The following is a 13006-nucleotide window of genomic DNA, read 5'->3' as shown; positions in this document are numbered from 1 at the left end:
TAACATGGATTTTGACTTAACTTTCTGTGATAGCCATACTCAAATAATAGATGCAGCATTCTCATAAAGATTTTGGTTGATGCCGACTTTCAGAATGCAAGATTTGTAGCAGCATAAGAAGAGCTCTTAATTGCGTCTTTCTTCGTATTTATTACTTCTGTATTTTAATTTCAGGTTTAAATTAATAACTGATTTGCCTCATGGAAGTCCGGTGGACTGAGGGAATTACATCTCTGGTCTCTTCACAGGTAGCCTACCTTATTAAAATATGACTCAAGGTATTACAAGTTAGCTTCCTTTGAATTAAAATATTCTGTTTCTTTCCTTTGTTTGAAAAAGTATCCCCCCCTCCCCGCTCCTACTGTAGGAGGATGCATGTGTTACTATAGACTCACATTTCATATGGGACTAATTGCCACTGGCTTAGGGCTGCTTGTCAAAATGCTCCCTCTGTATTCTCTCTCGTCTAAAGGCCAAATCATTGTGGGGGGACATGAGGTTAAGGCCTTCGCTGTATCATTGTTTAACCAAATGCTTGTTCTCAGTGGAAGTCCTTCATAATCCCTGCTTCTTACCAGCATTTTATGTGGCGCGTCTGATGTTAACAGCATCATATTACCTCCAATTTGCTTTGTTTGATATCCTCGTTGCGAACAGCAATCTCTTCTTAGAGCCTAATTTCGATATACTAACCCACAGCAGGGAAGGCTAATGGCACTAGGTGACTTTAGTAGCTGTACTTTATTCCCCCCCTTCCCCTCTATGCTACAACCAGTTCTCCTGCCAGGTTGGAACGGCTTTCCCCCAAATGCATAATGGTCACCACCCACTGAGATCTAAGTCAGCCCTTGCTTCCTTGGATCCTGGCCAGATTCACACTGCTGAGAGTGGCACTTTGCTTCTTCCTCTGATGTGGAAAAGGGACTTTTAACAGTCAGCAAATCTCCCTAAATTGACTCTCTTACAGTGGGATGCGAGTAGGAAACGTCCCTTAGAAGAAGAAATTGTTCGTATCTCTGTGTAAATGATATGTCAAAGCTGAGATCTAAAGGGAAATTTTCATAACCAGATTAATAATTCTTTGTAGTTTAATGGGCAGCTAAATTCCCAGTGTTCCACTCAGGCAGTTCTGTAAATAGTGGCTCCCCTGCCCCATCCTGTTCAAATAATATTTCAAAACTTATAATCGGGTGATGCAATGCAGCTTGTCAGGAATGGTGCATAACCCCCCCCCCCCAAAGAGAAACGAATAGGCTGATAAGGCAATGCTGCAAGACCCTCAAGTCTCACTAAGGCAATAGTTCCTTCAGCACAAGTGTTTCTGCTGTGCCAGATGGAACAAACTCCTGTTTTCTCCCCCTGCATGGTGTCCTGGGGGTTCTCCCAACCCACCCAAGAGCTCATTGGGATGGCTCAGGGGCACATGGGGGAGGGGGAAAGAGGGGAATCCCTATTGCCCTAGTTGGACTCAATGCACTGGCTCCAGCATTTGTTTAGTTGAACTTGGCACACTATTATTTTTATACTGCTTTTTCCATATACATTTTATACCACTTAGTACCACCTACAGCAGTGGGATGGAGTTGGAAGGGTGAGAACAAGGAATGAAAAGTGGGACTCGCAGCAAAACATTGCACTATGGATCATTGGGGGGCGGGGGGGGGGGTGTTAGCCAGTCAGCCATGCCCTCTTCCAGGGCACACCATTTAATTCCATTCTCCCCCAGTTTCCCATATTACCCTCCCCAGTTCCATCAGTGAGCCAGTATTGCATGGCCACTGAGCATGTTTACTCCTTGTCATTGGACACTTTTGGGGGAGAGGGTCCCCTTTTAGGTTCATGTGCTTTCCTCCAAGTCGCTGATACCTCCTCCTTCTTAGGCATGAGTGGTACCATTTGGTTACACAAGGGTACACTTGAGAAATGACTTTGCTTATACTATATAGGATTTACTGTAACCAAATGGGGCTCTTCTGCCCCCTGCCCACCAGGCAGCCCCACATTCAGGTGACTCTTTCTGTGCAGCAGAAGCCAGCCTATAGCGGTTCTATGCAAGCACTCTAGAAAGGTTTCTGTGGTATAGAAAGTGTGTGTGTATTAGAATAGGAATGTGGTGTCATTCTCTGACTTCATCTCTGCTAATACATCACAAACAATAATAAAACCTGAAAGCCTCATTATCACCTCATTCACTGGCAAAAACAAATGGTCCATCTATTACCTAGGTGCTCCAGCAGATGGGGGGGGGGGGAGGCGACATCTGTACTGAGTTGGGAATGCTCCTTTTACCACCATTTTGACAATGCTGCTCTTTGAGGATGGTTGGCTTCCAGAAGTTATCAGGGAAAATGGAAGCACCTAAGTCAGGCTTCCTCAACTCTGCCCTCCAGATGTTTTGAGACTACAATTCCCAGCATCCCTGCGTCCTGCTAGCTAGGGATCATGGAAGTTGTAGGCCAAAAACATCTGGAGGGCCGAGGTTGAGGAAGCCTGACCTAAGTAAAGCCTAAGGAATTTGGGGGAGTAGGGAGACTGAAGGGAGCAATAATTGTCAGTGCTAATGTGGGGTGCAAATTTGCATGGTGACCACATTTTGGGTGTCCCCCCCATCTTCTGAGTCTCCATATGTCTATTTATAAAATAGTTCTGTCAATTTAAAGAAACACAATAAACACTTCCTCAGATTCGTGAGAATTTTCAGAGGGTCCCTGATTATGGCACAAATGGCAAAGCAATTATGAGGTGAATAAGCACTGTCCGCCATTAATGACTTCAGAACACAAACCTTTTTATTTGCGTTCCCAGTTACGGAAGGGAGGCTTATGAAGCAAAATCACATTTTAACGAAGGAAAATAATGCATGGCCTCATTTTTTAAATTTATTTTTTATTTTTAGGGATTTAATCCCCTGGACATTGCTCCCTTGTGGCTCACAAAAATATGACAAGAAAGCTAAAAATTTCATTTGCAAAAGGAAGTACCTCAGGCAGACCTTGGAATTATACCTTTTAGAGCCTTCTGGAAACAAGTATCTTTTGTGGGGTCTTGAGTATTCTGTGGCAGTACTTTACCAGGCATTCTCTAAATGATTTTAATGTTGTTTTTACTCAGCTTTTACTGTCAGAAAGCAGCTTTCATCACTAGGCCGGGGCCCTCCGTTCAGCATTTTTAGAGCAGTCAGGGGTGAGGGTATGGAATTCCCTTGCTGTTCTTAATAAATTGCAAGTTGGCTGTTCAGGACTGTCCGTTGTTCCCTTTGCAGCAACAGATCATGGACTGATAGTAAATCAGAACCAGTATGTTTTCTTAATTTTACATTTGGGCTAAGTTAATCTATTTAATAGGAAAAACATCTGGCCTAGCTGTGCTTTTATTCTGTTCTTTACAGCAGGAACCTCACCACCATGGGACCAGTGGAGTCAGACAAGGTCAACATTTCGTAGTATACCTGCATGCAGTTAATAGTGAATATATGTGAGCAGTGCAGAGCTTACACACACACACAGAGAGAGAGAGAGAGAGAGAGAGAGAGAGAGAGAGAGAGAGAGAGAGAGAGATATTTTATGGGCACCACATTAGTGATAAAAGGTTGCTCTCATAATCAGCTGCAGTAAATTCAGGCTTGGTAGAGAATCGGAAATCTGGGGGCATAAATTTGCCAATAGTTGATATAATATAAATAAGGTCATTGATAAAAGAATCGAGGTGTTCAAGTACTGTAAATCATCTGAAATTTAAAATATTCAAATATCTGTGTCCAAGCTTGTACTCATACATCATACATAGTAAAACATGTATTGTGTGGAATTTTTCTCTTCCATCAGACTTAATATCCTGAAAACACCGCAGGAGATGTTAAAAATGTGTAAAGTGCTTTGTTCAATTTAGGATCCTTAAAACAGAGAAATACATCATTTATTGGACCAGTTATAGTGGTTTAAAGTGTTCTGAAAGCCTCTGAACTACACAAATCTCCAAAGGTATATATAAGCAAGTTTATACAGTATAAAGAAAATTGAGTAATGAAGATGATTTTTGTTATTTTTTCTGGAGTTTTTGTTTTTTAGCTGTTCAGCATTTCTCATCTCTTGTGGGTCAAACAAACTAATAATAACCTCATACAGTAATATCACTGGAACAGAGCCATTGACAAAACTAGGTCTGTCCTACATTACTGCGTTTTGCCACCTATTTTTTTTTTTTTTTTTACACAGAAAGCTTCAGAGAAAACACTTTTTTCTTGGCCATCTTTGTAATATTGTGGTGATGTCCATATTCACAAGTTAGGTTTGCCAGGCAAATGCATGCAGGAAGCTGCTTGGGTCAGATTGCATGAAGTTATTAGAAGTACACCTGACTTTGTACAACCCTGTGAATAAAAGATAATGTCTTTTGAGCATGTGCAGAGAAAATCATTCATCCTGCGTTGCATGTATGCCCAGAATGTAAACCCTGTGTAAGTGGAGGGATGCTTGTATATCCCAACCAGACAAGCAAAGCAGTCCAGTGCTCCCCATGCTGCGGTTGGAGGGGTGGGCATTGCAATGAGCAATAGTGGGCGTCCTCTTGCTCAGCATTCCCAGCTAAGCCAGATTCTCACCAGCTGCCACTGACTTCCCGCTTTTGCCTGCTCAGTGTGGACCCCGATTCCGTGTCACTGCCATGTGCACAGCAGTCAACATGGATGAGGTCCAACTATCCTGCCCACCTAGCCCACCTTCTGCAGTGTGGATGTGGCCGTGGTCCAATTGTTCTCTCTGCACCATCTTCTGCAGTTGCCGCATGAGACAGGGCGGCAAATATGGCGGTGGCTGGAGGGTCTGCTGGTGAGGAGAGGAGGCGGAAGTCAGGCTCGTACCCTTACCTTTTCTGGAAAGATATGCCAACAGGAAACATGGGATGCTACAAATCACAGGTAAAGGTAGAGGACCCCTGGACAGTTAAGTCCAGTCAAATTTGACTATGGGGTGCAGCGCTCATCTCCACTTTCAGGCCAAGGGAGCATTTGTCTGCAGACAGGTTTTCTGGGTCATGTGGCCAGCATGACTAAACAGCTTCTGGCACACAGGACACCATGGCAGAAGCCAGAGCACACAGAAACACTGTTTACCTTCCTGCCGTAGCGGTACCTATTTATCTACTTGCACTGGTATGCTTTTGAACTGCTAGGTTTGCCGGAGCTGGGACTGGTAATGGGGGCTCACCCCATCACACAGATTCAAACTGCCGACCTTCCGATCGGCAAGCCCAAGAGGCTCGGTGGTTTAGACCACAGTTCCACCCGCGTCCCACTACAAATAACAACAGCAGCAACAAAGATACTTTTAAAACAAACCTGAAAAGAAAGAAGAATGGAAAAGAAATATGAACTCCCTGTCTCTGCCTTGATCAAACTTAGAGGAGTGTTATGGCATGAGACCTTCTCTGCTGTCAAAGCTATTCCTGCTTCCTCTGCTTAGCTTTTCAGATTCTGTGAACTTCATTCAGGGTTATCATGAGGCAATATGGGAAAGCAGAAATAAACTTTCATATAGCCTGGGGGCTTAAAAAGCCCTTCCCAAATCTGCAGTATGTTAGGGGACTTCTGCTCCCCAAAGTAATGTTACTGTTTATGCATTCCTGACTCAAAGTTCCCTTTAACTGGGTCTCAGGGAGGTGTGCATAAACAGCAGCATTATTTTAGTCAGCAGGAATTAATTATTGAAATCAATTATTGCTTCTTTCAGACTGCTGAAGTCAGTCCACAGTAAGCTGACTAAAAAAAAAAATACTTGCCTTGTTTGCTGCCTTCGTGTGCAAAGACAAAAATAAATGAAAAAACAACGGACAGAAGCTTCCGATGTTCACCCTCTTCCATCACATAGGTTCTTAAAAAGAAAAGGGGGGGGGGAAATGTTTTACCTGATTCCTTGTTTGTATTGTCAGGAAATCAGGCCATAGACCTTTGATTAAGTTATTTTGCTCCAGGGTACATTTTTAGAATAAAAAACACACACTTCTGCTTTGCTGAGTAGGGGGTGATGAGACTGTGATCTCTGTAATGGGATATTATGTGCTTTTGACCCACACACTTGTCCCAGGTCAGTCGTCTTCCAAACATCTGAAACATGAGCCCTGTTTACATGTTACTTGTGTGCAAGGAATATGTATGTAGAGAGAGGAGTGGGGCCAGACCTTTCGCCCCACCCCAAGAGGCAGAGAAGCATTAAACAAGGATCCTGAGGTAGTTTTGAGATAGACTTCTAGAACTGTAAAGGGCTGTGTAGTCCAGTCCCCTGCAATGTAAGAATCACAGGGCTAATGTAGGCAACCTGAAACTGAAATTCAATCCATCTAAGACAAGTGGCCTTGCCCTTGCCCTTGTTTCCTGTGTGACACTGGGAACATGGATGAGCAATGCCTTGTCAATGGTACTGCCTGAGAAGTCCTGAGCCCTAAGATCCACTTGAGAGGCCACTCAGGTTGATAAATTTAGCAGTAGCAGCGACTGGACCTTTTTAATGATAGCCCCAGACTTGCAGAATTCCCTACTTCAAGTTCTCTACTGAGCCCCAACTCCTACCAGCTTTGAACAGTCCCTAAATATTTTATAATCTTGCCAGGCATTTACTGCTGGCCCTCTATATATGATTGCAGTAGTCGCTGGTAGGGAAGCATGGGCAGAGGGGTGTGGCCTACCTGGGTTCCCAATGCCACACATCACTGCTGGTTACTGGGAGGGCAAGGCAGTGCGGGTACAATGGCAGAGCCAATCCGGATACTCCGGCTGCTGCGCTCACACCGAGCTCCCTGCTGCCTTGCCCCTTCCCCTCTTCCTAACAGGAAGTGACGGGCAGCATTGGGAAGCCAGGTGAGCAGTGCTGCCCTGCAGACTCCTACTGTGTACAGTCATACCTCAGGTTGCAGACGCTTCAGGTTGCGCATTTTTGGGTTGCGCACCGCGCCGAACCCGGAAATACTGGAATGGGTTACTTCCAAGTTTCAGCGCTTGCGCATGCGCAGAACTACTAAATCGTGCTTTGCACATGCGCAGAAGCACCAAATTGTGACCCGCATGTGTGCAGATGCGGTGCTGCGGGTTGCAAACGCTGCGGGTTGCGAACGTGCCTCTCCAACGGATCACGTTCACAACCTGAGCGTCCACTGTAATTGCATCTGTTGTTTTATGTGCGTGTTCAACTGCTTGAACATATTTTTTTTATTGTAAGTCACCTTGTGAGGGCTTATTCTAAAGTGAGGGTGGAAATAAAACAATATCAATACAAGTTAGTTCTTGAGCAGTGACACACAAAAAAGCTGTAACCGATTTTTTTAAAATAAAAAAAATAACAAAATGTTTGTCATAATCATGGGCGATTTGAGTTTGTTTATGTGGAGGGTTTGTATATTATGGGAAACCAGGTATGTGTGTCCTCTATGCACAGATATATATTGTACAGCTCCTCCCCCCCCCGGGCTTTGTATCTGTGTTAAGGATGGAGGGCAGACTTTGCCCTCCACGCAACAGTTACATTAGGTACAGATTTTGCATTTCCCCATAGGAGTTCCCAGAGGCGGAAAATATAAAGGAGTGCACTTGCAGTTGTTGATGGAGTAAGCACATTTCTGTCCTGATAACCCCTGCACTGAATAAAACCCTTTCCCCTAAAAATAGGTCCCTGTTTCAACAATGGCTGTTTCAAATCTGCTGCAGCCAGAATTTCCTTCAGCCACCAAAATATTCCTGTGAGTATTACTTGTTTAGGGTTTTTAGGTTACCTTAGGGCTTGAACTTGACATGAAGTGCAAGGAGTAACAACGCAGATGCTACCATCTTGGGAAATTTAAGAGATCAGACCTCCCTTAACACCTGGTCTCATAACCCCTGCATTCTATGAGAGGATTTTGTTGCAATGAATTTATTAGGCCTTGTTGCTGCACAGTATTTGCTGAGCAGATACAATATATGTGCTGGTAGGGCAGTTATTCTATTTGTATGCAATCAGGTGCTGTTTGCCCTGTGTATAAAGATGCCATAGTGGTCTGTTGTGTGTTAACTAGTTACTAACACACTAAATAGACATTCATTCATTGAAATATTCATTTAGTGATTCAGATTTTTCTAATGTCTTGTCAATTTGTTTGTTCAGTGAGCAGCTTAATAGTATTTTAATATCATGAGCTAATGGATGCAGAATACTGAAATTAAAGGATAAATAAGGATCAATTCCTCCTACTAATCCTATCAATTCCTTTATAAATGTTCCCTCCCTTAAGATTTACATACAGATAATGATTTCAGAAAAAATTAAATATCTCTAAGTAAGCCTGACAAAGTAACTCTGAGATTGTTCAGAGTTAATCTTACATTTATTATAAGAACCTTTTGTTTCTGTATTTATTTTATGAATAGAAGTACGCTTCTCTGGAACAAGCAACATAGTGATAAGGAAGATAGAAAATCTAAGAGTGAACAGAGTGAAATTTCTTTTGCCCCCACAGATCTCCCATTACACATGAAGGACATCACCTGATTTCTTATTATTTGATATTTCACATTAATGTGCACAAATGGGACATTCTGCAGTCTGATAATACTTAGCTGAGAGTAAGTCTAAATGAGTTCAATGTTTCTGGGTAAGCATATGTATGATCATAGCCATGCAGTGTAATCCTATATCTGTATCTATCTACACAGAACTTTGGTGGAACTCAGTGGGACATACTCCGAAGTAAGTGGGTTTAGAATTACAGCCTTGGTGACTTGTATATAATGAAGTGACCGCATTACAGTATTACATGCTAGCAATCACTTTCTAGTGACCAAGTGCATTTGTGAACCAGCCTTGAATAGTCCCGGCTTGTTTCCAGATCTATAGGATTAAGCAGTTGCATTTCTAGATCAGATAGTATGTCTTCCAGATATATTTATCCCCACACTTTCAGAAATCAGCAAATGGGTAAGGTAAGTAAGCTCACATTCCTTCCTCTTTGTCCCCGCTTCAGCTATCCTCAGATTCAGTGTCGGCTTCAGATTTTGGAGGGTCTTTGGGCAAGACATTCTCCATGGGCTCTGTTCCTCAATAAATCGGTCTCATCAGCAGGACTGGTGGGGTAGGGCAGAGGTGAGGACAAAGTTGTGTGACTGCACCAGCAGAGCCATCCAGCCCTCCTACTGGGACACCCATGCATCCCTGATCTTGCTACCATCCTATCCCACCCCAGGTAAGCAGCAAAGATGCTGCTGTTGGGAGGGTGGCTCTGCAGGGCCGCCCCACCCCACCAGCCAGGCCTGCTGCTCATTCCTGCAGCAAGTCTCTGGGGCTCTTTTCAGCTTGGCTCTTGCTGAAACGTGGTCCTTGGTAAATGTCCAACCATGCCGAAACTTGGTGACAGAATTAGCAATTGATAATGTAAATGTGTCCTGCCACTGAGTGAGAGAGAAGAGGGAGAAGCAGTTTATCTTGAAAGAGCATCCATTTTCTGCCTTGTGTCTATCTAAACTGCCACGCAATTATTGTTTAACCCTTGTCTATGTTGTGTGTGTGTGTGAATGTGTGTGTGTGTGTGTGTGTAAGGGCATGAAACATTGAGTCTATGCCTTTTTTCCTTTGCCTTTCAGTTTAATATTGTGTGTACACTGCCTTGCAGTTCACATTTGACAGTGCTGTAAGTAATTTATCTTCTGTTTTCTTGATAGATTACTTTACACCTGGTTTGTGCTTGCCCTGCCTTTGCTTCCTGTAGTTCTGCTAAAAGTACTGGATTAAACAAACATAATACATCATCTCCATACCATCTAACATTCGACAAGGGAAAATAGGTATGCTTGTTTTACATGAAGTGAACAAGGGATTCATAGTATAGCAGTTAGCAAATCAAAGGAGAAGGCCACTTCCATGGGGTTTAATGGCAAATGTTCGATGTGTTAACTTTAAATTACGGTATATATTTCCTTACACCTGAGAATCCACATCTGTACAATCAAATTTGCACATTTAAGGTCACAGTGCATAATGTTCAGAAGGGTTATGATATTTAGTTTCTGAGAATATTAGACAGTTTTGTGCCAGGTAAAACAGGTAGCTAACATATGAGATGCTGCATTACTTAAATGTTCAGTAGATGCAAGTAACATGTACATAGAACGAGAAAATAGAGAATAGCCACAGCTGGAAGGTATCTATCTTCAACCTTTTCTAACCTATTACAACTTCAAAACTCTTTCCCAAAGGACACACAAACTATTCTTCATACACTTACAGTTTTGCTACACATAGAGAGTATCAATCATGCAAAATTCTCCATTTAATTTTCAAGATTGATAGACAAAAACCTCTAAACAGTTTCCCATAAAAAAATACAAAATATTAACAATAAAATCAAACTTTGAATCATGGCATTGTAGACATGGGTGTGGCCAGGATTTATTTTAGGGGGGCAGAACCAAGATACCTGTGATGCAATTGGCCAGCTAGTAACAGTTGCCCCCCTGGCTATGCCCATGATTGTAAAGATGGAAGGGATCCAAAGGATCATCTTGTCCAACACTCTGCAATGCAGGAATCACAGCTTAAGCATCTCCGACGGATTGCTATCCAGTCTCTGTTTAAAAAATCCACAATCTTCCAAGGTAGTCCATTCCACTGTTGAACAGCTCTTACCTTCAGAAAGTTCTTTCTAATGTATAGCTGGAATCTCCTTTATTGTAATTTGAATCCATTGGTTTGGGTCCTGGCCTCCGGAGCAACAGAAAACAAGCTAGTTCCATCTTCCTTGTGGTATCCTTGAGATATCATATCATATCTCCTCTCCTCTTTTCCAGGCTAAACAGACCCAGCTCCCTCAACCATTCCTCATAAGGCTTCGTTTCCAGATCCTTTATCACCTTGGTTGCCCTCCTCTGCACACATTCCAGCTTGTCGAGATCAGTCTCCCCTTCTCAGTCACACTGAAAGCCCTGTTTCGTTTTGTACATTTTAAAATCTCTGATTAGAAAGTTCGATGAGGGAGGAGCTCCAAGTTACTGCAGAGCATGGAACGTAGAGGAGAAATTCTCCCAAAGACCACAGGGATCTACTGGGTATATAAAGGGGAAGGTAATCTTTCAAGTAATCTGCCCCCGAGCACCCCCAAATTATGCATCTGTTCCTTCAAGGAGAGTGTAACCTCATCCAGGACAGCAGGGTACTGACTTCCTGGGCTCAGGAACTGCTCACACACAGTGTCCGTTTTGCCAGAATTCGGATGTATTTTATTAGCCCACATTTAGCTCGCCACTGCATCCACGCATCGGTCCAAAGGCCTTATCGCCCTGTCCCAATTCAGATGTTACAGAGAAATAGTTATTATCAGCGTACTGATCTCACATGCCTCCCAAACTCCTAATGACTGCTCCCTGTCTTGCTGTAGATGTTAAGTAGCATCAGCGACAGTATAATGCCCTCTGGCACCCAAGAAATGCCCACAGCACATTTAGTGTACTGTATATGCAGAAAGGGCAAATGACTGTTGATTTTCAAAAGTCCCCTTGGTTGTTACAAAATTTCAAAGGAAAAAGAAGGGAGTCAAGATGCCATTTCAAAAGTGCAGAAAAATAAGCATTTTATGACATATGTTTTTAAGATCCACCCCTCCCCAGAGGCACTGATGTACAACCCTGTTTTGAAATAACGGTGTAGGGTATAGTGTTTTACATCTAAGTGCCCCTGAGGAAGAATATTTTCAGGACGTGCTGGGCTGTTAAAATGTTTGCTTCTGTACACCTTTCAAATTCCATCTCTCTGTTTTCTCTGTCACATAATTGCATCTGTCTTAGAGGAGGAATCTGCTGTTTATACAGAAGCACCCTACCTGGCCCTGAGATCCCTGAGGGCCAATTCACATGACCACTTCTGTGCTATCATTAAGTACACAAGAAGCAAAAGTTCAGCGCATGGTTTGAAAGCATTGGCATAAGGTTTTTGTGAAGTCTGTTCACAAGTTGAAAGGTTCGCATTCATTTCTTTAATTCTTTTTACTTCGTTATGACCATCAGAGTTTAATTTCTGAGGTGTATTTTGGTTCAGACCATTTGAAACAGAAGTGGATGTTGTTTTCTCCCCTTTGCCTCTAAAGGACAGAGGCCAGACATTTCTGTCCTCTGAGGAAAAGCCAGAAGATGCCATTGGTGAAATGTCAGAAATAATTAAGAAGAATTCTACTGTTCAGTCTTACAGAAGAAATCTATCTTTTGGGAGAAAAAAACACAGATAAGGGAAATGAGGTGACAGCTTATTTGATGATATTTACAGTTGAATGTGACGTCAATTTGGAAGGGTAGTAGAGATCAATTTTAATGACAGGCAACTAAGCATGCTTATTGATTTGGAGGCCAGCTAGAGCACAAATGGCAATGACCATTAATATACCAGCATCACAGCCACTCATGCCACAGAAAAATAATTTATACCATTATATTTTTAAAAAGCAAATGGTTTATGACAGGGGCAACCAATGTGGTATTCCCCAGACATTGTTGCACTGCAGCTCCCATCAGCCCCAGTCACAATGGTCATGGATGTTGAGAGTTGTAGTCCAGTAACAACCAAAAAGGCAACCCTGATTTATGGACAAAATTTAGAAGGGAAATTTATAGATCTGCTGATTTTTTAAAATGGATATTATTAAGTATACTTTAAGGTGTAGTTCCTAGCAATATCAACAAGACCCCATGTACAATTGTTTAATTATAAATTATGTGACCCATATATTGGGACAGTGTAGGATAGTGGTTAAAGTGTTTGGACTGCAGGGAGCCGAGTTCATCCATGAAACGCACTGGGTGATGTTGAGGCCATTCACTTCCACTTAGACTAACCTACCACATCGGGTTGTTATGGGGATTGCTGAGGAGAGGAGTCGTGTACACAGATTTCCTTTCTTGGAGAAAAGGTGAACTATGAATGTAATAATAAATATAGGGCTTTTTACAGATGAAGAATCTTTAGAATGAAGCAAGAAGATGTATGTAGCCAGCCCTTATGGA

General features: G+C 42.5%; 1 protein-coding gene and 1 long non-coding RNA gene across 15 annotated transcripts in view; one reads left to right on the top strand and one right to left on the bottom strand.

Annotated features, from left to right (window-relative positions):
* LOC310683752 overlaps window positions 1-13006 on the top strand; it is a 66682-nt gene that overhangs the window by 5315 nt on the left and 48361 nt on the right. The window contains exon 2 of the long non-coding RNA XR_014514514.1: window positions 175-248. This is a non-coding gene — a long non-coding RNA (uncharacterized lncRNA). The remainder of the gene's footprint in view (window positions 1-174; window positions 249-13006) is intronic.
* Window positions 1-13006, bottom strand: part of LOC310683593 (uncharacterized protein) — a 45678-nt gene that overhangs the window by 22193 nt on the left and 10479 nt on the right. For 6 of the 14 annotated variants that reach the window (XR_014514439.1, XR_014514440.1, XR_014514441.1 and 3 more), the window contains 2 exons: window positions 5776-5867; window positions 3899-4369 (listed from right to left, as the gene is read on the bottom strand). The exons of 6 other annotated variants lie outside the window; for them this stretch is intronic. The gene's annotated coding sequence lies outside the window, so the exon portion shown is untranslated. Of the gene's footprint in view, window positions 1-3898; window positions 4370-5775; window positions 5868-10643; window positions 10714-13006 lie in introns of those variants that run through there. 2 more of the 14 variants (XR_014514434.1, XR_014514435.1) reach the window with 2 other exon arrangements.

The sequence above is a fragment of the Podarcis tiliguerta genome (assembly GCF_965153285.1).
Source record: "Podarcis tiliguerta genome assembly, chromosome: 1".
Lineage (NCBI taxonomy): Eukaryota > Metazoa > Chordata > Lepidosauria > Squamata > Lacertidae > Podarcis > Podarcis tiliguerta.
This window is presented reverse-complemented; position numbering and strand designations above follow the sequence as displayed.